At 36.0% G+C, this 27,723-nt stretch overlaps 1 pseudogene; it reads right to left on the reverse strand.

Moving 5' to 3' along the window:
- Positions 1-626: 626 nt before the first annotated feature.
- On the reverse strand, positions 627-11,818 carry LOC127138352 (probable F-box protein At4g22030; annotated as a pseudogene).
- Between the last annotated feature and the right edge of the window lie 15,905 nt (positions 11,819-27,723).

A 27,723-nucleotide genomic window follows, 5' to 3' on the forward strand; every position in this document is an offset into this window, starting at 1 on the left:
GAAATTTTACACGGTCACTCTGGTGCATCTCCATAATAGTGAACCGGATAATTGGTGCTTTTGTTGTCCAAATTGCAGCATCATCATGGTTAACCTGATGATCAAGACCCAGATATGGTCTCCAGATAAACTGTACAAGAATATGACATGATTAGATGATATGTAATTTGATAATTATTTTTAAATCAAAAGTAGAGTTGTTTAGTAGTATTACATCGTCTGGTCCAATGTGGTCCAATAGATTGCGATACACTACTACATTGTGTTTCAGACACCTGTTGAACTACTAACCTAAAAAATGCATAAAATAGCTCGATTGATTAGATGTGTAGGATAATTTACAAGTTGTGGTATTTATAGATGAAACCATCTTATATTCCCTCTCATAGTGCTCCGTTGTCTTCTCGGCTCATGGCACCACCAATTGCTCTCTCTTAGGTTTCAATAAAAATAGAACATGATCAAATCCAATTATATTTAATTTATTCTCTCTTAATTTTTCTATAACCAATAATCAATTACAATTATTTTTATATATTTCTATAAAATTTATTATGTTGTATTTTTTTTAAAATGTTGGGACAGAGGGAGTATATCATCTTAAAAAAGCTTGCTAGAAAATTCGTCTATACAAATCCCTTCCATACAAGAAGAAGCAGATTTTGAAGCAACTTGTTTTAGCTCAAAAACACTTCTTCCCAACATCATTGCTATCTTCATTTCAAATATCTCACCATTTATTTATTTATTTTCAAATCATTCTCTTCAAGTATGCTTTCAACACTCTCTCCCAACATTCTGAAAAATCCACCACAGTTTATGTAAATTTCAAACACCATACCAACTTGTCCAATATGCTCAAAACCAATTATTGCACAAGCCATTGACGCTTCCATCAAAGGAACCATGGCTAAAAACAACCCATCGTCATTTCCAACAAATGTAGAAGCTATTGCTGCAATGCCAGTGAGTAACGGACCTGTTATTGCCAAACTCTTGTTTATCTTTAATGATATGTTTCCAAGTCTCTCATAATACTCTAAGTTTTTTATCTTCATAACTTCAATAACTTTCCTCAATTCAATTTCTAATTCTTCACTGTTGGAAATCCATCACAATCTATGGAGAATTTCAATCAATCTTGATGAACAAGATTGTTATCACCCACACAATAACAATGAAAAGAGAAGAAAAAATTAGAAAGAAAAGAAATAACGATGAAGGAGAAAAATAATTTTCTGCATAATTTCTCTCTGCCCACAACCTATTATTCACTTTGCAACTGCAAAATTCTATGCATACAATGTTATGAATACAACATTCATGTCATTACAAAACTAAGGGTTACTCCCTCTATTTATAGATTTAGGTTAACTTACACCCCAAGCCAAAGCCCAAAATAGTTAACACTACTAAAATAGGCCTAAGCCAAAATCATGTGTGAAGCAACATGCTTCGACACTTCGACACTAATACAACTCAACACACTAGATGATTCGACACTTCCTTACTTATGTCGAGCAACCTACTTTGACACATGGAATTACAATTCAACATACCTCATAATTCATTGTGTCTAAGCTATCTACATTCATCATAGCCCTTAGTCTTATGAACACTTCTATCTGCACTCCCTTCGTCATGATGTCTGCAATCTGATCCTCAATTATGCAATGATCCACATTCATCTTCCCATCTGCTACCTGCTCTTGAAGATAATGGAACCTCATTTCGATGTGATTGATTCGACCATGTGCTATCATATTCTTCGCCAAATTGATAGATGACATGTTGTCGATCTTCATGATAATTGCTCTATGACTCTTTGTTGTTATCTCTTCGACCAGATTCACCATCCGCATTGATTGACATGCATAAAAGGAACCAGCTAGGTATTCTACTTTGTACGACGATAATGCCACTACTGGTTCCTTTCTCGAACTCCAAGCAACTGGTGCACCACCTAGAATAAACACATAGCCAGCTGTGGATTTTCGATCCTCGGCATCACTACACCAACTTGAGTCGGTGTATCCCACTAGTTTGCATTTTTTTCCTTCATCAGCTGCAAGAAACAGAATGCCATAGTCGAGAGTTCCTTTCAGATACCTTAGTATCCTCTTCGCCGCTGCTAGATGTGATACCTTTGGCTTCTGCATGAATCTACTCATCATACCTACACTATATGCTAATTCAGGCCTTGTGTGAGAAAGTTATCGAAGTGACTCAATAAGTCTTCTATATTGGGTTGGGTCGACATCATCTTCATCTGAATCTTTCGACAGTTGTAATCTGGGCTCAGTTGGAGTTGAAGTTGGGTTGCAATCTTCCATCTCAAATCTCTTGAGTATTTCGCCTGAATACCTTCTTTGATGCATCATCAAACCTCTACCACTCTTGTAGAACTCGATGCCAAGGAAATATGAAATGTCACCCATATCTGACATTTTGAATTCCTTGTTGAGATCATCTTTGAAGTCTTCGATCTCCTTTTTGCAGCTACCTATTATTAACAAGTCATCGACATAGAGACATAGTATAAGCAATTCCTTCTTGCTTTTTCTTACATATACTATATGTTCAGTTGTGCACTTTACAAATTCCATCTCCCTTAGAAAGCCATGTATATTCTTGTTCCAAGCTCTTGGAGCTTGTTTAAGTCCGTACAGGGCTTTATGCAGTCTGCACACCTTTCTTTCTTCGCCTTGTTTCACAAATTTAGCTGGTTGTGCAACACAAACTTCTTCTTATAAAGGGCCATTTAGGAATGCACATTTTACATCCATCTAACACATATGTCCGTTGTTCATGTTTGTTAGACCAACAATCAACCTGATTGTTTCGATCCTAGCAACAGGTGCAAAAACTTCGTCGAAGTCGATTCCTTCTTTCTGAAGAAATCCTTTCACCACAAGTCTCGCCTTGTGTCGAGTCACTTCTCATTTGGGATTCAACTTCACCTTGTATACCCACTTCACATTGATTGCCTTCTTGTCTTGGGGAAATTTGACAAGTGACCAAGTGTTGTTGACTTTGATTAACTTCAGTTCTTTGTTCATTCCTTTCACCCACTTCGAATCTTTCAAGGCCTAAACTCCATTGACTGGTTCGACATCTATATAGAAAGCATAGTGTACCAGCTCACCTTCATCATCGACCATATCATCTGATGTAATCACACATTCTTGCAACCTTGTAGATATGTGTCTTGTTCTTTAAGGTCTGCTTGGGCCTGCTTCACCTCTGACTTCTTATCGAACTTCTCTTTCGAATTCACTAGTTGGTTCATCACATAAGATTCTCACTGAATCCTTATTAACATTCTCAGTTCAATCTTATTCCTTAAGCTCATTTATGATCACGTCCCTGATGATCACCACTTGCTTGTTCACTGGGTCGAACAACTTGTATCCTCTAGTCGAATAATATCCTATCAGGATCATCTGACTCGACTTGTCATCAAGTTTTCTTCTCAATTGATCTGGCACATGTCTATATGATATAGATCCAAACACCTTCAGATGACTCAAGCTAGGCTTGGCATCAGACCAACATTCTTCTGGCGTGATTCCTTCTACCTTCTTCGTCAGACATCTATTCAGGATATATGTTGCAGTCGATACAACTTATCCCCATAATTCTTTGGGTAGATGCTTTCCTTTCAACATACTTCTAACCATATTCATGATGGTTATATTTTTCCTCTCTGCGACTCCATTCTACTGTGGAGTGTAGGGTGGCACCACCTCATGCATAATCCCTTCTTTCACACATAATACGTTGAAGTCTTTCGACACATATTTTCCACCACCTCCAATTGAACCCACCTGGATAGGATCACATACATCAGAGTATATGACTTAAAGAATTGCCTTCGACCTACTTCATGCATCCTTACTGAAGTTGTTCTTGTGTTGCTTCGTGTCGCATCCGCGAAAAAACAACCGGCGGGCTAAAACAAAAACACAAACAGAGCCGCCACTGCGCGTTATTTATCCCAAAATAGGGAAAGGAAACGCTCAGAGAAACCTGGAAAGGAAATGGTCTCGCGACCAAAGAGAAAGGGTAAGGGAGTCGGTTACGCAAGGGGAAGGTATTAGCACCCCTCACGTCCGTCGTACTCGACGGGATCCACGTTCTAAAAAAAGAAAAGGTTGCTAAAATAAACAGACAAACATCATGCACACACGCTAAGACAACACAGGTGGGGTTAAGAAGAAGAGAGCTCGATAGGACGTCGCATCCTATGCCTACGTATCTCGTCTGGAACGAGAATCAGAGCTGCCGTAGTTCAGCTCACGCACGCCAAACAAGCAAACACAAACACAGGCAAACATGGAGCCTGAATGCCAATCACTGGACTTACATCAGCATCCGAACCAAAACACGCACAAAACGGCAAACGTGGAGCCCGACCGCCAATCACTGGACTTACGTCGGCATCCGAACCAAACAAACGCAAGAAGATAACAAGCAAACACACGCAAAAAAAGAAAAAAAGTGCCCGGAGAGACCTCGCACGGTCTCCTGCCTACATACCTCGTCTGGAACGAGGATCAGGGCGATGTAGTTCCCCCGAAAGGGAAAGAAAAACTAGCCAGAAACCAAGGGAAGACACACTACCAGGGAGCTGGACTCGAGCCTAGTGTTGTCATGCATCATTACCCTATGTTCAGGTTTCTACCTACTTGCACAACTGCAAGCTAATCCTATCCAGGAAGAAAGCAAGCATACAAGCATACAAGCATCAACAGATCAAACAAGCATTCCAAGCAAGTATTCACATAGCACACACTATAGCCAATCAAGTGGGCTCAAACAATGGGCTTGACTGCCGAAGCAAGTCATCTGTACATGGGTAGTATTCGCTCTTAACCTTGCCATTGCGAGGCTAAGGTGAAGCAGATGAAAGGTGAGTGAAGATTAGACTTCACAGCTCTTATCCCTGACCAGGGAGAGCTTCAGACAAAGGAGCGTGGGTCCAGAATGGAGGGACCCTTCTACGCTCAAAGACTCTGACTCGATTGTGCAACAACATAAGATCTTGGGTTTGTGTCCCAATGCATCAACACACAGCCGTGTGAGCAGAGGGACGACTCACAGAATAGTGGGGGATAGATTGCATATCCCTTTGATCCACCAATTGCCTCATAGAGGTCTTTACCTGCTTGGCACAAATGTAAACAACCACAAACATCGCCTCTTAAGGAGGACTTCAGACAGTTGCCTGGCCAAGTAACAGGCCAGGTCTTCCAGACTACATGAAGAATAGAAGTCCTACCTCAAGTGGTTTAAAAACCAAGCAGCAGCAAGCAAGTTCTTAAAGAACTGTAAGCGACTAAATGTACCTGAAATCAATCAAGTATCATCAGTACTCAGACAAACAAACAGTAAACAGCAAATGTTAATCAGTTAAACTGCACAGGCAACACAAGTTAATGCACATAAGTGCAAGCCATAAGCTCAAGCTCAAGCATCCAATCCTACAACACAAAGTCAAATTAGTTCTCAACATCAACCAAACTCAATTCAAATTGCCTTGAAGCAATCTCCTTAAGCATTGTGCATTTCATCCTGAAAATCCAAACCAAATGTGAGAAACTAGACCACTAGGCCAAGCCTAGGGTCCAAAAGGGAGAAAAAATTCTAAACAGCAAGGGATGTTCAACCAAAATCAAATTAAGGCAAATCAAAAGCAAATGCAATTGGTCCCATGCTCATATCCTTCACCAATATCATTTCATGCACAATTTAACATTAACTAGGTCAAATACAACACCAAAAGTCCAAACAGAACTATTTCACTCAAAAGCATACCAAAACAATTCCAAAAATCCTCAAATAATTCACACCTAAACAGGACACAATCAACAAGTAGCATGTCAATTTTCAGCTCAATTGGACAAAAGAAAGTAGGTCAATGAAAATCAAAAAGTCCAGACACAATTATGTAAGCCAATTCAAGACATCCAAGCAAGCATCCATTTCAAAAATTCATAAAACAGTGAGAACAATTAAGAAATGAATGGGACCAAAAGCATGATGTCCTACCATGTGTCTATAATCAGCATACCAAATTTCATCTTCATCCAAAACCATATGAGAATTTCACAAAAGATATACCAACATGTATCACACAAGGTTGCACAATGGACCAACAGAGAAGAAAAATATCAATCAAATTGAAAATGCCATAGAAAAATCCAGCAAAATTCACATGTTATCTCAACACATCAATGATCATTCATGCAAAATTTCAATCCAATCCAACAATCCTAGGTCATGCAAATAAATTCATGAAGTTGACCTAGCTAGGTGTGACACAAATTGTCACACCTAGATTCAAAAAATCATATCTCAATCATCAGGTATCCAAAAATCACAAACTCTACATGAAAATCACCATCAACATGTCCAGAATGAGCACAAAAAATTTCAATCATTTCTTTAAATGTATGAGCATTTCATAAAGGATATGGTGAAACATGCAAAATAGGCACACAAGTCAAAGATCAATAGGCCAGGTCAACATTTCTCCATGCACAACTTATGGTACCATGCCTATAAAAAACTAAAGAGAATTTGGGATCTATCAAAAAAAGTCTCACTATTTTTGGATTAATAATTAATTTTTTATGATTTTTTAAAGTTTAAATGAATTGTTGAATAATTATTTAAAATGAATTAGGAATTAAATAATTAACAGTGGCATTGTTGTAATTATTAAACCCAGGGTCCAAAACGCACAGCATCAATAATGTGATGTCACTGCGCTAATGGTTGATACAGGCGGGAAACGCCAAATTTGAAAAGAAACCGAGCCAGGAAGATCAAATACACGGAATTGGACAGAAATTCGAACAGCAACCTGCGTTCTTCGTGTTCTTCAACAGCAAAATCGGTTTTGCTCATTTCTTCACCAAAACTCACAAACGGATATCCATTGGAAAGGTCTAAGTGCGTGGATCACAAATATGTAACCTAAATTGCCTAATTCTCACTACATAATCCGGATCGAGCATTTAAAGGTTGGACATCAAAGCCTTGAATCGAGATTTCTCTCACCTCACTCAATCATTTTGAAAACTAAAAGCATCATGATCATCTATGCTAAACGAACTACACTACGCATACCACAATTCAAAGAAACATGAGATTCAAAAATTTACCTTAAATTGGAGACAGTGTTGAATCTTTGAGCTATTGCGCGCGAATCCTCAAAACAGATGAAGAAGGAGGTATGGCAAGGTAATTGGAGAAGATAGAACAGCTCGAGGATGCTCCAATCATGAGAAATTGCAAAATGCCATTGTTGAACCAAAGATGAACAGTCACGATCTTGGCACTTTCTTGCTTCAAATCACCAAAACAGTTGTAGCCTATGCTTGTAGAAGATCAACCAAACAAAAATCGTCCCAAATGATGAAGATTTGAAGAAGTTTCAATGAATTTGGTTCTTGAATGTTCTTGATGAATTTGGAGAATTGGAGGGAAAAGTGGTTATGAATTCTTGAGATTTGTGATTCTGATCCAAAGTTAGTTATGATTAGGCTCTTATACTTCCACTTAATCACACTCTTAATCATGAATTAACCAAAATGAAATGTGATTAGCAAAAATGCATTTTACTAAACAAGGGCAAAATGGACTTTTCACCCTGGGGCCCATGACAGCTGTATGACAGCTCACACACTCTCCAAATTCCATTTGTGATGTGTTGCAACTTGTCTCATGGCAATTTGTTTTGTATTTTTCATTTTCACCATGTCATGCCAAATTGTGTAATTTCAAGTGCAAGTTCAAAATGCCTTTGCCAAATATTGGACTTTGGAAGTTTATGACAGTTGAGACAATTTCTAATTTGCATTTGTGAGATGTTGCAAAAATTCCCATGCCAAAATTCTCATTATTTCTCAACTTGGACCATTTTGCCCTTGGATTTTTAACTGTACACTTGAAAAATGACTTTTTGCATTGACCATTTTTGATGAATTCCAATTATGCACCATGAAAGTACATGTTAAATGGAGTTTGCACATAAAAAGATCACTCAATTTGGACACTCCCTGTGGAAGTTATGCCCCTCTGATTATGGGTCATTTTTGAAATTGAATGGACCATAACTTGCCAACCATGCATGAGATTTTCAAGTTCTTGGACTTTTTGGAAAGGTGAGACCAAGATCTACAACTTTCATGTTGAACAAATTTTCATTTGAAGCTTCCTTGGACATGTAATTTTGAGGTCAAAAACTTTCCATTTTTGGAAACTTCCATTACAAGTCACTTTCTATTTTTGGCAATTTTTGTTCTGACTTTATTTTCTTCATTCTTGAGCTTTGCAATGTCAAATAACACTTGTTCTAACATGAATGAAGTGTATCCAACTCTCTCCCACCTCCAAATCCATAAAATCAAGCACAGTTGACCACAGTTGACTTTTTAACTGATAGATGAATTTGGCAATGCACAGATCAAACTGAGCTCCAATCTTCTGATGAAATGGCTCAAGGATGAAACCCCAGCCTCCATAAGCTCAATAAAATCATGGAATGATCCCCATATCCAACATATACCCCATCTCCTTGCCATGCCCTGATTGGCCCAATGCAACTGATTAGGGTTGACCAGTGGTCAAAACCCTAATCTCAAGGTGTCTGCTCCAACACTTGATGATGACAAACCATGATGATGATGATGAATCATTTCAATCAAGATGAAGACCAATCTCCTTGAGAATCACAAAACCCTAATTTGGACCTCCACATCCTCAGATGATTAATGACCAGTCCAATGAAACCCTAGCTTGCACATGACCTCCTATCTTCTGATCAAGACTTGTGAGGATGACTTGCACAATGTAACCACATGATATGCAATATGCAATGCCTAATGACCTAAAAATGATATGTAATATGTTAAGCTAGTCCCAAGAGAGGAGGGCAAATTTTGAGGTGTTACACTTCGCCTGCACACATTCTTCACACACTTTGTTTGAAATGTCGATTTCTGGTAATCGTGAAACCATATTTCTTCTCTTCAAATCCCTGATGTCTTTGAAATTGAGATGACCAAGTCTATAATGCCATATTCATTCATCCCTGTTGGTTGTTGTTGCAAGGCACTTATGCTCCATCAGATTAAGATCAGTCTTGAAGGTTCTATTATGAGACATTGGAGCCTTCAAGATCAACCTTCCATTTGAGTCGAAAAATCTCATCATCTTGTCTTTGATCGACACCTTGTAGTTCTTTTCGACTAACTGCCCTATGCTGAGGAAATTTCTCTTCATGCCTGGTATGTATAACACATTTGAAATTACTAACCTCTTGCCATCTTTCCTCATAATTAGAACATCACCAACACCTTCAACTGCTAGAGTGTTGTCATTTGTAAATTTCACCATGTTCTTTATTGAGGGCTTTATGTTGACAATTCAATCTTTCCTTCTAGACATGTGGGATGATCATCCTGAGTCCAAGTACCACTGGTCATTGAATCTCTCTTCATCTCTCGTTGTAACCATCAGCAATGTCTCTTCTTCTTCATGTTTCGTTAGCTTTGTATAAGTTTCTTGATTCTTCTCCTTTTCTGGACAACCACTAGAATAGTGACCATACTTCTGACAATTTTAACCACTGAATGTGACTCTTGTCTTCCTTTTGATCACCACCCCTTCCTCTACCTACAGCACCACCTCTTTGGTTGCCTTGGTTCCAAGGTTTTCTCTGATTCGACCAGTTTTCTTCTTGCTGATTTTCTAACAGTCGAATTGTTGTAGTCTCTTATACCTTTGTTGCCATTCCAACTTCCTTTGTCTTTCCTTTCTTTTGCTGATTACGCTTGTAAATTCATATCACTCTTCGACTTTCCTGCAACTCTTTTAGCCATTCTTTGTTCATGAGATTCAAGCGTCCCTTGAAACTCTTCCTTTGTCAGTTTTGACAAATCTTTTGACTCTTCTAAGGCTACTACCACGTGGTCGAGCTTTGGAGCCAACGACCTCAAGATCTTTCCAACAACAGATCTTGATGTCAACACTTCTCCACATACCTTGATTTGATTCACCAGTTTCGTAACCTTGGCGAAGAAATCAGTTATGCTTTCATTGTCTTCAATCTGAAGCAATTCATACGTCCTTTTGTGAGTTTGTAACCTCACCTTTTTCACCTTCTACGCGCCTCCAAACGATTTCTCCATAATTTTCCATACTTCTTTCGTTGACTCTACATCACTAACCTTTTCAAAGTTATCTGCATCAACACATTGATGGATTATAAAGAGAGCTTTATAATCTTTCTTTTTCAATTCTTTATGTCCAACCCTTTCTTGATCTGTCGCGTTTTCTGCAAGCGTTGTTACTCCTTCCTTCACAAGATCCCAAAGATCTTGATAACAGAACACAACATTTATCTGCTTGCACCAATTCTCATAATTGTTGTTCTTGAGAATCGAAAGATTTGCTGGAAAATGCCCGTTTGGATGATTCATTGTCATCGTGATTTTCTTCCCACAAATCTCGCTTAAACCGGAGCTCTTGATATCAGATGTTGGAAATCCACCACAACCTATGGAGAATTTCAATCAATCTTGATGAACAAGATTGTTATCACCCACACAATAACAATGAAAAGCGAACAACAAATTAGAAGGAAAAAAAAAGAACGATGAAGGAGAAGAAGAATTTTCTGCAGTGTTTCTCTCTGTCCACAACTTGTGCAAAAAAAATTTATTCACTTTACAACTGTAAAATTCTGTGAATACAATGTTATGAATACAATATTCACTTCATTACAAAACTAAGTGTTATTCCCTCTATTTATAGATTTAGGTTAACTTGCACCCCAAATCAAAGCCCAAAACTATAAAAGCACAAAATAGTTAACACTACTAAAATAGGCCTAAGTCAAAATCTTGTGTGAAACAATATACTTCGACACTTCGACACTAATACAACTCAACAGACTAGGTGATTCGATACTTCCTTACTTCTGCCGAGCAACCTACTTCGACACAAGGAATTACAATTCAAAATTCACTCCATCCATTACTATTAATATTATTCATCTTCATTATCTTTCTTTCTACTGCATTTCCTTCTCTTCCTTTTTCAGTCCACCAAACAGCAGGTTCATATTTTGAAGGAAACTTTTCAAGCATAGCTCCTAACAAAGGAAGTGGATAAACTTTGTCAAGTGCCAACACTTTCCTCATTGAAGATTCCACATCTTCCTCCGTAATAAGATTACCAAGACTGATTTTGGTTTGGATTTGAGTCCAAAGCTATTTGAATAATCTTGTAGCATTTCTTTGCTCCTCGGAAAGTTGTGAAGGCTGAATCTTGTTTATGACAAGAAGCATACAAGTTGCTGCAAAAAACAGAAGAGTGGATGATAGTTTCAGAGCCAAAAGTTATGCACCAACAGCACCACATGCAGCTGCAACATCTGTTAATGTTGTAGCAGCGAGTGTAATCATGTTGATATTATTTAGAAGCAGGTTGTTCCAATTCTGACGCTGTTCGCCTATGTTTTTGTGCATTTCGATTCTGTCGGATAGAGCTTCATAGATAGCATAGAGTTGAATGGTGGGACTGTTAGAGATTGTAGAATTGGACAAGTCGTCATTTTCAGGTAATAAAAAAGGAACTGATGAGTTTGTGAATGTACTCAACGCTTCAATCAACTTTTGATCTAATGGGTATATTATTCTTAGGAAGTGCAGATTTGGGTCTTGGAACATGGATTGAGGCATTTACATTTACTCTCTTTTGAAGAAAATGAAGATGAAAATATTATTGAGGTGTGCATGGAAGCCATGTATGTTGTGTTTTGATTTGTGTTCAGTATAGCGAGGAAAGGTTTATATATATATGGTTTAATATATTGTGCCAGGGTGGATTTATGGCAACTTGTGAAGTTATAGTTTTCTTATATTTTGAGTAGAATAGCTACTATAAGACTAAATGTTGGATATAGTATTTATTGTTCACTTTTCTTTTTATATATTAAATATTTTGAGTATTAAAAAGTGAAGTGGAATTAGAACAGGTTGTAAGGAAATGAATGAACAAGAGTTGATGATGTTGTAAGAAACTAAAACAGTTTTCATAGCTTATAAAAACATGTTCCTAAATGCAAAATATGTCTGAAGAGATAGAATTGAATTGAAAAAGCATACATGGCAGTGGCACTTGTCTGCTGAAAATATAATCAAATGCATTGAATTGACTGCAGCAGGCAGCATAGCATATGAACTCTTGATATCTTACTAAACAGAATACTAACACTAAAAGAAAAGTCATTTGTCAAAGATTTTGTTATTAGAGGATATACAACTTTGTGACCCAGATGACTATTCCAAATAGAGATATTATAATCAATGGGCATGGATGTTAGAATGAGAAGAGTCAAGATGTTGTATCATATTCAAGAATGTCATTTGTACTCCACGATAACCACAGTAGGCGTCATATACCTAAAAGAGGTGTTGTATAACTCCTAGGATTAGATTCTCAACTATAAGTCTCCAAGAATAGGATGTCATTCTAAATTAGATGATCACATCAAAGGGAGACCTAACACGCCTAGCCTTATTTGTTTATGTTGAGTCCCTCATCTATGCATAATAAATACATCCTCTAAGTGGATTACTATAGTGGAGGAATAAATTAAGACCAATTATCGTCAAATAGGTCTATAAAGGGAAGCATTTTTCATATAGTTTCATTTTTAAACATAAGGTAATGCTTGTCGCAAAGGATTTATTACAAAAGTTTGGAAATCACTTCAAAAAAAATTGTACCAGTTGTAGTTTAAACAAAACTCTAGCAATAGAAACTTATTCAACTAAATTTTAACTCTACGTTTTTCAATCTTTGTGAAAGTTAAAGAAGATAAGGTCTTGAAGCTTAATAAAGCTCTATATGACCTGAAACAAGCTCTAAGAGTCGGCAATAAGAGGGAACTTTAATTATATGGAGTGAAAATGTCGCGGAAATAAATAAGTGAAAAGTAAAGAGTTAAGTGAAGCGGGAATAGCACCAAAGATTTATAGAGGTTTAGTATAATATTGTGACATACCCATCTCCCCAAGAATTCCTTCTTGAGAGTTTCCACTCTGATGTGAGGTTTTGATAAGATTTGCCCATGAACCTCCTTACAACAGGATTAGAGTTTTACAATGGTTAACTTCCCAACCAAACATAGAGTTTTAACTATTGAGACCTCCCAACCAAGAGATTTTAACGCCAAGATAATCTTGAGTCAATTGAGAGTTTTTAACACAAGGCTAAACTCACGAACTAACTGAGAACTTTAATTATATGGAGACCTTCCTCAACCAAATAGTGGTTTTAACTAGTTTAACTCAACAACCTAACAAGATATTTTCAATTAGTTTATCTCACAACAACAAAAAATTATCACAATGAGATTTTACAACAATGCCCTTACACCATACTCAAACACCTCACATAAATAAAACTTCACTCTCAAAAGTACTAAGGCAAAAGTGAGAAAATAGAGAGAGAGAGAGAGAGAGAGAGAGAGAGAGAGAGAGAGAGAGAGAGAGAGAGAGAGAGAGAGAGAGAGAGAGAGAGAGAGAGAGAGAGAGAGAGAGAGAGTTTCAAGGACACAATTACAATTTTAATTTCAATTCACTCTTCTCCTTCATATACTGACTTGAGCGTTGGATTTCTAACTTTGACTTGAGATAATTATTCAAAATAGACATTATCATCATACACATAGCTTGATAAGAGATCTTTACTGACTTCACTGAATGCATCTTGACCTTAGGTGTTGTCCTATAAAGGTAAGCTTTGACATCTTGATCTCCAAGCACCACAATTTGATCACCATATAGATGAGCCTTGATATCTTGATCTTCAAGTACCATAACTTGATTAACACATCAAAGGACTAATTATCCTTATAGTGTTGTCACCATTAACATCGTATGGACTAGAACAACACTTTTGATGAAGACTTATCTTAATAGCATTGTCAACATTAAAACTAAACTGATTGTTGCATACAACATTCTTGTAAGCACATAGACCTATATTCTTCCCCCTTTTTGTTTATGGTGATAGATATTATACTCCCCTTTGACAAATATAGATATTCTTGCAAGCACATAGACCTACATTCTTGCAGACAAAGAAAATAAAGGTGATAGATTGGAGTGGTTAAAATCCCCTTTGACAAATATAGATATTATACCTTATTCCCCTAAAACAATATAGAGATTATACCTTACTCCCCTTGAGAGTTTACTTCTCCCCCTTTAGCATATCCAAAAGGCGGGAAAAATAATAAACCGATACAGCAGGCAATCGAGCACATAGATGACCACAACATGCACAAGCATTTAAAGTTTAAAATAATTAATTAATTAGAAAAATTGTATTCAATTATAGAAAGTGGGAATATCATGAAACATAACAAAAAGAAACAAAATAACAACTAAGCACAACTACTCATAATCATCATCATCGTCGTTGAACACTTCATGAGGCATATGATATCCATTGTTCGTGAGCATACGGGCCAGAGTGTTCATCTTCCTATCAGCCTTACTCTTACTCTTGATAATTTTGTTGAGTACAACTTCATTTGGAGTAGTCTTTGGGATCTCATAGTAAAACTCTTCTAACAAAGATGCCTCTCCTTGCTGAGGTGGAGCTGGCTCACTTGAAGATATTTATTTTTCGTGGAAGATTTTTAGAATAACACTTCGTTATTGATACCTATTCTAATTTGGCCTAAAGTCCTACTTCTTATCCCAGTGTAATCTTGGTCTAGCTCTTTATCCTCAAAGTTGAACTCGACGCATTCCAAAATTTCCTTATCAACCCATCATACGGTAGCCACATATTCTTTCTTCTTTGTCAATCATGTGGAGGAGTACAACACTTTACCGATTTGTTTCTACTTTGTTGGCAATTTTCCATACCACAATAACTTCGGTTCTAGATAGTTGCCCAAAGTTGTGTTTCTTTAGGGCTAGAATATGTGAGACTACATAATGGGTGAGACTACATAATGGGTGAGACAAATATTAGGAAGGACTGCCCTCACTTTGAAAGGAGTAGGAACACCGGATCTAGGATTAACTAAGAAGGAAACAGGATCAGGAAAATAAGGAAAATCATTACCTTCAACTTCGTATTCTGAGTGGATGCAAAGAAGATTGCAAATCTCAGTAAAACCTTCAAGGGATAAACTGATTTGATGCTTCTTAACTTTACTGGTAAGGATCTTGTCCACATACTTAAGGTTGGAATATAAAAACCTTACCAAACTTGGAAACATCTCTTCAAAGATGTCACAAATCAAGCTTTATAGTGAAGCCTCTTCAAACCACTTTAAAAATTCACAATATTTAAAGGCCTTCTCTTCCAAGTGGTAGGATTTGAGAATTCTTCTTTTTGCATAATCTCAGTTGAAACAAATTTCTTGCTCTTGTGATGAAAATAGCTCTGAGGAAAAGGGTGTTGATGAGGAGATTTCATAGGTACACATCTTTGTAGAGTCATTGATAATGATGATGATAGCAAGAGTTTTCGCAAAAATATAAAATAAAATAAAAAGAAGAAAATAGAAGTAGAATGCAAGAGAGGGTTGAGAAAAGAAGAGGATGCAAGTCCTTATTTATATGTTCTGCCTCTAATTGATTATCTACCCTGACAATAGATTAGGAAAATAAATTTGAGATTTCCTCGTGATTTGATTACAGGCGCACACTTTGATATATGTCATAATCGATTATACCTTATGGTTAATCGATTATGTGGAGCAAAATTTTGAATTTTGAAATTCAAATATGCTCTTGATTAAATAAGAAAATGGTGGGATGTTTGAGGTACACTTTAAATTCCATACCTAATATATTTCTTAGTGTAGGTGTGGTAAGAATATTTATGCACGAACCTAAATTGTCACATATGCAAACAACCAAAAGGATCATGAGATATCCTAAAGTGAAAAATAGATCATGGCATCTTATTTCAAAAATCTCATTGCTAGAGGGATAACTTGGATGATTTTTGTGAATCTGATTAGTATGGAGACAAAGTGGAAAAATAAGCATAATGAGATATGTGTTCAAGTTGTTCAATTTTATAATTTCATGGCGATCCGGGAAGCAAATAGTGGTGCATTTAGTAGACAGTAAATCAACAATTAACCTTGAAAAGAATCTCACAGCTCATGGAAGGCACAAACACATTGAATATGGGTTTCATTTTCTTATAGGTCAAGAGAAAAAAGGCAATGCCACTTTAACATACTGCATATCATAGGATCGATTAGCAAATGTTATGACCAAACCACTCAAGACTGAAAAATGTATTTAAAAAATGAAAAGAATTCTCAATGTTATAAATGTAGTACTTTAAATTTAGTGAGAGTGCTAAAATTTGTTCAAGTCTAGAAGTTGTTAATTAACTTACTCTTACATAAGTAATTAAATAATTTAATTAGTTTGTTAGACCTAGATAATGGTTGTAAATCCAATTAATATTTAATAGACTTTTAGCAAGTATAATAAATGTTATCGAAGTAATAAAATATATTTTATCCACAGAGATTGTTTTATCTTAACAAGACAATTAATGTGCTATTGAAAGTAAAATTCGGGGTTTTAAAATGTTTGGTTTGAAATAATAATTTTATAAATAAAAACACGTTGGAAATTTAATTAGAATAGCAACGGTTATGACTTGCTTTGAATCTCATGTATGTCAGCATTGATGTTGGTGTCTAGTTACCTTGTGTTGATTCCTCAATTATTAAGATGGTTTAACTTAGCCACAATATCCAACCCCATGGTGTATAACTCATTATTCTACACTATGCTCCCTAATCTCTTAGGTTAGCTGGCTGGTTAAAAAAATTAATATTTGGCACATTAAACCTTAAGTTACAACTTATAATTTCTTATCTCTAATTAATTATTAAGTTGAATACTTAAACTAAATTAGATTCATAGAGTTTGGGTTAGTAATCACTATGATTTCTATGTTTATTATACGCTTTTGTCAACATATATAAAGCAATGAACATAAAATTAATTGAATAATAAAACTGAACTAATCAAAAGTGCATATAATCATAAACACAAACTTATGATCCAAAAGGTTCATACAGGTTCATTTAGAAGGACCTAATCAATATAAAATTAGCTACTCACATTGATAGTAATCATAACTAAAGAAGTAAAGATATAATATATGAATCTCCAGTTAGAAATTGGCTTTCGGTGATGAAAAACTTTGCTCTAGAGCTCCAAAACTCTGCCTTGCCATCAGAAATTCATACTAAAAACGTCCACCCCTTTTTCTCCTCTTTATAGCAACAAACGTGTTATAGGAAAGGAGGTCATCATGTTATGATATCTTTATATCGTTCCGTTATAAGTTGCTTATCTCGCCACGACGTGGCGGCGATTTTTCCTAGGGCTTTTGTTATTTTTCTTCATACTTCTCTTATTTTTCCTCTTTCCTTCCTAAGTCCTTCACTTCTCCATTTCTTTTCTATTTCTTGGTCAAACTTAACTAAAATCACCTTTAAACGATTAGAAACACATGCAAATGATTATAAAAAATACATGATGGTAGAGTGTTATCATAACCCGAAACTTGCATTGTTACTTGTCCTCAAAGAAGACATTCATAACCGAGATCTTTTTCATAACTTTGTACTTACCAAACCAATGACAGACACCAATAATAGAATAATTATCACTTTCATTCCTCGCTTCAATCCATTATAATCCAAAGAGTTTTTCTTCAACTTTCTATGTACTCAGCCTTCTCGGAATCTCACCATTCACACATATTGAAAAAATATGGTAAACACTCATTCACATACAATTGACATCAAACATATGAATTTGCAAGACTTCTAAAAAATTTCATCACTTTTTATTCAAAAACACTCTTTTGAGGTCTTTCACATGTTGTAACATGGCTTATGTCAGGGTGGGATGTATTTGGCCAGTAAGTTTAATTCCTTGGAGTTAAGTACCTCTTACCTTCCTATATCCACACCATCCTTACATGCTCTTCTAATGTTTTCTGATTCTTGTTTATCAAAAGCTTTACATTTTAACATGACAACACTTTTTCTAACTTCTGTTCATTCTTTTCTTTTTCTTTTTCATCTTTTTTTTTCAATTTTAGGATTCTTGTACCCTAACCCCAAACTTCAACCTTTGATCATTCTAGAAGCAACCTCAAACTTATCTTTTTGCATAAATCATAACAAAACATAGAAAAATAACAATCTACCTAACTCCAAAGAGAGGGTGGAAAGATTTCTCTTTCAGGCCAATCGGATAAATATATGGATAAGTCGCTGAAAGAAATGGCTCGGGCTCAAAGGATTAAGCAATGGATAAAAATTCTTTTTTGTTTCACCTAAGAAATGGTCTAAGTTAAAACAAACAACTTGCCTTAGTGTGTAATCAAACAGAGAGGTAACAATTCATAAATAAAACAAATCCTAGTAGATGAAGAATCACATGGACACCCATAACAACAAAAGAATGTACATAGTGGAATTATTTGGCTCAAACCTTACTTGCTGAGGTACTTGTAGATTGAGTATAAGATTGTTGAATATTACTCCTTTTCATATTTTGTTTAACCTCACTCGGAACTTCTGTAACAACTCTGCTTTCTATTTCCTTTTTGTTAATTTTTTTGTATTTTTTGTATTTTTTGTATTTTTATCATTGGTAAAGCATCATACTCTTAATTTAAGAAAATAACAAAAAAATGCATTCTTTAATTAAAGAACATATAGTTTTACAAAGGGAAAGTAGTGAAAGAAACAACTAATATTGTTCAAAGTTGCACAAGTACATCAATCAACTAAATAAAATAAAAACCTACTAAGATAGTGAAACACCCAAATCATATATCATCTAGAAATATCTCAAAGTTGTGTTAGGCATCCATAGTCACCTCATAATCTTGGTTTTGTATAGACCATCATTCACATTTTTTGTTATCGGTTGAGCATCACTTGATTTTGTTCTACGAAGTACTCCTTCATACATTGATGAGTTGAGAAACAATCCCGCAAATTTGTAACTGGTATATGGTTGTGGAACTCGTTGAACTATGTTTGGAAGCCTGGATCAAAGTGAGGTGGCTCTGCATACAAGTTAGTTGATATGGAAGTTTCCAACTTGATATGCCTAGCACATGTTCTTCCAGTTGTTGAATCTGATGTTGAAGAAACTCTAGAACTTTATAATGTTGGTTTTGAGCTTCTTGTTGTTGAGGTGCATCAAGGTGGTCGAGTCGCTCTTGGTTTTCTTCTTGTTCAATTTCTTCGTCGGTTCGACAAATTGGGCCTCTTGGTAACCTACGCATATACACTGTGCCGATGGGAACCATTGATTTGATCATTACATATGGGTAGATTCTTACTCCATCTAACTTGCATAATTCATTAATAATACATAAGTGGCCATAATTTTGCTGTTTAGAATCGGTTAGGGGTGTTCGCAGTGCAGTTTGGATCAGTTTTGAGGTAAAAATTCATTTGATCCAAAGATAAATTTACTCGCGGCTCGGTTTTGGTTTTGGGTGATTAATTAAAAAAAATCGATCTAATCCGATTCAACTTCATGTGGTTTGATTTGGATCGATTTCTGGATACCCAAGTTACAAATTATATTTCTTATTGAGATTATAAAAATGCTAATAAATAATAGATTTGATATATAATATAACATATAGTATTTTAAAAATTAATATTACAAAATAATAATGATCGACTACGGTTGAATCAAATGAAATAATAAAAATATATAGATTAAAGTAAACTAATAAATAGTATTAAAAAATAAGTATCATCGACTAATAAATTAACACAATATAACATATTAATTAAAAAAATTAGTATACAAATATATACATGTGGTTCTGTTCAGTTTGGATCTATTTTGAAAAATCAAATCAAATTCCGATCTGAACCGAGCGGTTTTTACAAAATAACATTCAAACACATCCAATAAAATTCGGTTTTTTGCAGTTTTTATTTGGATCGGTTTGGATTTGAACACTCTTAGAATTGGCCATGACTTTAATATTTTCAAAAATCAACCTCCCCATATTAATTGGTTCATCGGTCATAATAGCCACCAATCCAAAAGCTCTTTTTACAATAAACTTTGAGGTGTTGGAAGCAGACTCAAATGTTTGAACAAAGAAAGAAGCTTGCACCCTTTGAATTGGGCTTAGATCTTTAGTGTTGAGCCTTTTCTAAATACCCAATTTTCATATCCATTGCGCCTTAGCACGACACAATTCTTCAAAAATAAATTACCATCTTATTTCACCTGGTTTATTATGTGGGTTCCGTCTATTTTTTAGCCCAAACTGCTCAGAAGGACGCAGATCAAGCAACCTGTTAATGGCATCAGCAATATAATCAATGTACTTACCTCTTACATAAGAAGTGTAGTCATTCATCCCATGGTTGAAGGCATCAACAAAGAACTCTAAACCAATAGTGAAGTTGGTCTCCTGAATAAGGTTGTTAAGTTTAAACCAATTTCTCGCTACCAATTTATCCATAAATTTTGGGTACTCATAAAAACTATTTGGATTAAAGGATCTTTCTTGGATTACGTTGAAATTCTTCATAGGTAAGAACCTTGTGCCATGCACTTCGAACATAAATTTGTGGGTTGGTGGATAATAGGGGATTGGTTTTGCTGAGCTGATGAAGTAGATGGAGCAGAGGTACGGCTGCATTTTGGTGTCATCATAACTGAAAGAAAAATAACTCAAAGTAACAAAGAAAATAAGAGATAAAGATGAAGAAAACTAGTAACAAATTGCAAGTATAGTAGAGAAAGTATGTTAGAATGGGAGGTTGTATGGAAAAAAAATGCCTTGAGCTTCCATTTTAAAACCTTCTTTCATCCAAAATCGCAACCACAATGGCTAGGCACTGCTGTAGTACCCCAAAATTTGCCCTCCCTTTTTGATTTCCACCTCAGTTATGATCTGAGACTCATTCATGTGCATCATTTAGTCATTATTAACACTCGCTAACAGGTTTCGTAGATTCAATGCTTATGGTGGATAAAATCAGAACTTTGGCCTAAAGGTTGTGATACTGTTCATCATATGGAGAAACCCTAATTTCTGGATTCTTTGAGACCGTGTTTCTTGAAGATTACACCATGGTATTCATCTGGGCATCCAAACCCTGATTCTTGATCTTGATTTCATTGGGATCTTGTGTTTGACCTTCTGTACTGACTTGACTTTCAAACCCTAATTGTGGGCCCATGGTTTGAGATGTTGCTTGTGGAGCTTTGTGTTTGGCTCGAAACCCTAATTTTGATCAGGGAGGTTCATGAATCATATGTCTTGCTTTGATGCGTTGGAAACCCTAGCTGAGGCTCATGACTCGATTACACCACTTGAGTTGGCTTCTCACCTGGCTCGAGATTCTTGTTTGATACATAGCTTTGAACTTTGACCTAGTAAACCCTAATGCACGGTGTTATGTGATTGATTCAAGGCATATTTGCATTCATGTTTCATTGACCTCATGGCCTCATGATCCATTTGATTCGAGTCTTATTTCATTCCCGCTTCATCCATTACTTTCATGGTTTTATTAAAATGAAAAGATTCATTCATGCTTTGATTTATAGTCTCATTGATACAAGTTCATTGTCCATTTGATCAAGTCATTCCATGACCCATTCATTCCATTTCATTCATTCATTCAAAGAAAGTCAAGCCATTATGCCTCACACATGATCCCATGCATCAAAAACAAGCAAAAAAAACATTTTATCATGATGGTAATCGATTACCATGTCTGGGTAATTGATTACCCTGCTCCCAGTAGCCAAAAAATTCATTTTTTCACGATGGTAATCGAATACCATGTTTGGGTAATCGATTACACTGCTTTCAGTAGCCTAAAAAACCCATTTTTTATGGTAATCGATTACCATGTCTAGGGTAATCGATTACACCTGTTGGCAGTAGCAAAAATGCTGTATTTTTCAGTAGTAATGCAGTATCCTTTGCACTCCAAACCAATCCCAATGCTTGCATCAATACACATTAAAATCTTTACATGATTATGCAGCAACCAACCATATCATTCATGCATTGGACCAAGCTCTTAACACTTCAATTCACCAAACTTCTCAACATTTGTGAATTACTCATAACAGTCCCAGGCTAACTTCAAGCCACTTCAACTAACTCCAAACCTCTTCAAACTAACTCCAAACCAATTCAACTAACTTCAAGCCTCATTTAACCAATTCCAAGCCACATCAAAACTAACTCTGAACCTCCATTTGATCCAAACCTATAATCTATATAAACTCATCACTCTCATTACATCAAAGGATGACCAAAATCAAAATTCTCTCAAATTACTCATTGCAAATTCGACTTTTCTCCTCTCACTTCATATTCTCAAATTCCTCTCTCTACACCAAAGCTAAAAACCACCATTGGAGCAAGCTTCACATTGAAGTTTGTTATCAATTGAGCTAAACCTCTTACCTTGAACGACCATCCCTACATTCATATAATCAACGTCAATAACAATAATTCAATGCAAAAATTTTCAAAGTTGATTCTTGAAGAGGAGGAGTTCATAGTAGAAGTAGAAGATTAAAGAGTCCAAGTAGCATACCTCTGGTTATCTCTTCTCCATCTTCATCACCTTCAAATTTCAACAAGTTCCAAGACAATCCTCCGTCTTGTAGGTCGATGAATTTTCATATTTGCTTATTTGCTGAATTTTTGATACCACAATGTAGCTTATGTAGTGGAGAATCAAAACCCCAAGGTTTAGTGGTTTGATTCTCCTCCATCTCCATTTAATTTCAGATTTTACGCTTAGGGTTCTTGACTTTATTGACTCAATTTCTGGAATTTGTTAACTTCTAGTTAGAATAGATGAGAGATTAGGATATAAGAGGCTGAGAGGAGTAAGAAAATGGTGGTTTTTCTTGATTCCAATCAACTCCGCCGCCTTCGGCGCGGTGGTGCCGGAGCTCCGGTGGTGGTTCCTTTTTGACATGAAAATTGGAAGTTGATGTGTAGAGAAGACAAAATGAGCTTGCTGAATTTGTGTACTTCCCTTTGCAATTTTTGTTGGGCTTAACCATTAAGCCCAATAGTTTGCTTTCCACACCTCTGTTTTGCTTAATACTTGTTGAACCCAACTACACTTATTGTTATTTGGGTTCATTCTATTGGGTCCAAAAACCCTTTTTTTCTGAATTTTGCACTATATTGAGGGTTTGCACCCCCTTTAGCCCAACATTTTAATTATCACTTTAACTACCTTTAATTCCATTTTATTTTGTGTTGATATTTTTGGTAATTATTTTGTTAGCATTTTAATTAGGTTTAATTAGGCTTTAGATTTTAATTAAAATTTAGGAATTAATTGGATTTTTGTATAGTTTTCTAACTAGATTTTAATATAGTTAGAGTAGGAATAAGAAAATAGTTAGATTTTAGTTAATTTTAGAATTTAGTTAATTCTTGAACATTAGGGTAATTATTTTGTTAGAATTAATTTAGTTAATTAGACTTTAATTGGAATTAAATTTGTGTCCATGATTGGTTATTTTTGTGAATTGACCATTTTACCCCTTAGGGATTATTTTGGCGTTTTGACCATATAATTGCATGTTCCCATAGATTTTTAACATAGATTTCTAATTAAACTTTGAACCACATATCAATATGATCCCTTCGAATAGTTTGATTAATTTCTAACCGTTAGATTAGGTCCTAACCTAGTTTTTCCAATCAAATCAAACCCATGATTTAAATTGATCAAAAGCAATTTTGATCAAGTAAATCCTTTGAAATTGTATAATCCCACAGTCTAAATTGAGTGATCAAAAGAACCTTGGTCACTTAATAAGAATTTTTCTCTAAGCTGTGGAGCTCAAAGCCTCAAGTCAAATCTTCAATCAAGGCGTCCTCAATCATACTAAGTCGTGGATAATACAAGCATATCAAAGGTGGCATCTTCAAGAGCTTGTCAAATCAAAATTAGAATCGTGTGGCATGAGCCTTAAGTAATAGAGAAGGAATGAGACTGGAGAATTCCTACCCCCATTCTGAATATCTTTGGGTATGGGAGGAATGACCCAGTGCTCATCGTATTCGCCTCTATTCACAGACTTTGGCACAATTCTAAGCATACAATTGGCAAGTCTCTCCCTCTTCACAAAGCAATGTATCAAGCAAAGGACTGCATCAACAACTTATCAATCATGATTCAAGTTTTACGGTACGAGCCTTAAGCAATGGAGAAGGAATGGGACTGGAGAATTCCTACCCCCATTCTGAATATCTTTGGGTATGGGACGAATCACCCAGCGCTCACCGTATTCACCTGTATTTATAGACTTCAGTGAAATTCGAATCGAACTATTGATAAGGTTTTCATCAACACAACAACAACAACGATTCTCCTCTCTTCACTTGAAAGTTAGAATGAGAATTACACGCCATGAGCCTTAAGTAGTAAAGAAGGAGTGAGACTAGAGCTTTCCTACACTCATTCTGGATATCTTTGGGTGCGAGACGTTTGGCTCGTTGCTTATCGTATCCACCTTTACTCATAGACTTTAGTGTGGTTCTTGTCCAATAAATATCAACTCTATTCCACTCTTTCACATCATTCTATCATCTCTTCCTGCCTCCTTAATCATCTTGTTTTCAGCCCTAATGGGATGAACTACGAAAGCTCTTATTTCCTTATTGCACTATAAGGATGCGTAGGCAGAAGAACCCAATTTCTTCACGAGCTACCCTATTTATTAATCAATCATTCTTTATTCATCAATCAATACCATCTCTTTTAGATCAAATATCATTTTTCCTTGGATTCGATATATATCCTTTTAGGACGCCTAATGAATAGCCCGTCTTGTGAATCGAGAGTTGTTTGGAGTGTCCCTAAACATTTAATTTGCTGACAGAAGTGGGTATGCCTAGTTTCCTCCACATCCTAGTCAATACCTCTTTCTCTCTTTGGTTCAAAGTTTATTCCTTCATGGATCCAAGATATTATTCTCCTTTGATTTCAAATTGTTTGTACCCCAGCAAGTGATATATTCTTCCTTGCACCCAACAATATTTTCTTGTGGGTCTCACACTCATCCTTTTAGGACGCCTAATGAACAATCCGCCTTGTGAACCTAGAGTCGTTTGGCTTGTACCCAAACATCTAATGCATTCCATTTGGTAAGACAATACAGTGGGTATGCCTCTGTTCCTCCACGTATTAGTTTGTACCTTTTCACTCTTGGGTTCAAAGTCAGTTTACCTTATGGGGTCCCATTTTACCATTATGCTGGTACGAGTTATAATTTCCATCACTCTCAATCTCTTTCTTTGTTCTCATAGTTCTCCGAACTACGATTACTCTGATTTTTTCATTGCATAATGAGAATACGTAGGCACGAGGATGTGAATCCTTGGCGAGCATACTTCTAATTATTCCTCCTTCCACCTTAGGGCATCATTCATATCTTTCATGATCCATTACCTACCTTCGATCATAAACCGTTCACTCCAGTGACATACTATTCCTTTGAAATCAGATACACTTTCTTTGGATACCCATATATATCCTGTTAGGATGCCTAATGAAAAGTCTGCATTCGTACCAAGAGTTGTTTGGATTGTCCCCAGACATTTAATTCCTTCTTTTCGGCCAAGATGCATGTTTCCCTCTATGGTATGAATCCCATTTCTCCTATGGATTTCGATACACCTTGACTTTTGGTTTCAAACTATACCTTTTCAGTCATTTGTTACCAAATATTCAATTCTATGACTTTGGTCACTTCATTCCATTCATTTCCATGATACATTCATTATTCTATCTTCATTCACTTCATGTGATACACCTTATCCTTTGAGCCAAATACAATATACCTTTGTGCTCCATCTTGTACCTCTTTGTGAACCAAGAGTTGTTTGACTTGTACCCAAATACTTAATTCATTCTTTTTCGGTTGTTCCAATACAGTGTTATAGGTCCTCACGTGTTGATTCTTACCATTTTACTCTTGGGTTCATGTTTTCACCCCTTGTTGGAGTTCAAATCATATTATCCTTTGGTTAACACCATACTTTGATCACACTTTTTTTCATCCCCCACCACTAGTTCTTTGAACTACGGAGCTCTGAATTCCTCATTGCACTATGAGGATACGTAGGCATGAGGGCCCCAATCCTCACCGAGCACTTTATCTATTTCTTCCCCCTTTCTTTTGCGAGTAATCTTTAGTTATAACGCCCATTTGAGCAAGAACAATCAAAATGGTTCCCATGGAGTACCATGAATGTTAGGGGTGCTAATATCTTCCCCTTGCATAATCGACTTCCTTACCCAGCATATCTCTTTCCCCCGGGTTTTATCGATGTTTTCCTTTTCCTTCGAGAATAAATAAAGTTCGATGGCGACTCTGTTGTATGTTCGAGCGTGCGATACGTTCGGTTATATTTCCGCTAGCTTTAATTGTGCCACAATGTCTAACAATCAACTCCAACGGCTACTTTTCTACAACGACTAACTGTTAACGGTCATTTTTCAACAAATCGTGTCCACAAGTTAAAGGCTTCTCGCTGTGATCTACATCGATCGTGGCCATGAAAAAAATTGTGAGTTTCATTGGTTTTTCTCCTTTTCTCCTTTGTTTTCCATACTTCTCTTCAATACTCTTATAACTCTCAAATCTTCTTCACTTTTCTAAATTCAACAAAAAAATGGAAAAAAATGTAAGCACTAAGCAAATAAAATGAAATTCAAATTGTGAACGAAAAACTAAAACTCTTAACCTTATGGGTTACCTCCCATTAAGCGCTTATTTACAGTCATTAGCTTAATAGTTGCTCGCCTAAAGTTTTACGAGTATCAGATACACCTTTGTAGTGGGTATCTCACCTTTGGCATATTATTTCAATCTTTGTCCATTGATCGTAAGCATATGGGTGTCACCACGCCTCTGAATTTCTACAGCGCCACTAGGAAACACTTTTGTGATAGTAAACGGACCTGATCATTTGGATTTCAGCTTTTTGGGAAACAATCTAAGCCTCGAATTGTAGAATTTAACTTTTTATCCTAGCTAAAAGTCTCGTTTCACCAAGTTCTTATCATGATACCTCTTGATTATCTCTTTGTAGATAATTGCGTTCTCATTGGGTTGCAGTTTTATCTCCTCCAATTCATCTAATTTCAACAGCTTTTTCCTTCCAGCTACTTTCTCATCAAAGTTCAAGAACTTTACAACCCAATAAGCTTTGTATTCTAACTCAACAAGTAAATGACATATTTTTCCACAACCTAGTTGATACAAAGACAATCCTAAATTAGTCTTAAAAGCTGTCTTATACGACCAGAGAGCTTCATACAACTTCTTAGACCAATCATTTTCTGATGTTGCAATAGGTTTTTCAAGAATTTGTTTTAATTGGTTGTTATATACCTCCATTTGGACACATGTTTAAGGATGGTAAGGTGTGGATACTTTGTGTTTTACATTATACTTCGCAAGCACACCTTCCAAATACTTGTTAAGAAGTGTGTTCCCCCATCACTGGTCAAGACTTTATGGACTCTAAACCTAGCAAAAACATTATTTTTCAAAAAGTTAGTGACAAGGTGGGCATCATTAATGGTGC

Source organism: Lathyrus oleraceus, chromosome 4, assembly GCF_024323335.1.
Source record: "Lathyrus oleraceus cultivar Zhongwan6 chromosome 4, CAAS_Psat_ZW6_1.0, whole genome shotgun sequence".
In the NCBI taxonomy this organism is placed as follows: Eukaryota; Viridiplantae; Streptophyta; class Magnoliopsida; order Fabales; family Fabaceae; genus Lathyrus; species Lathyrus oleraceus.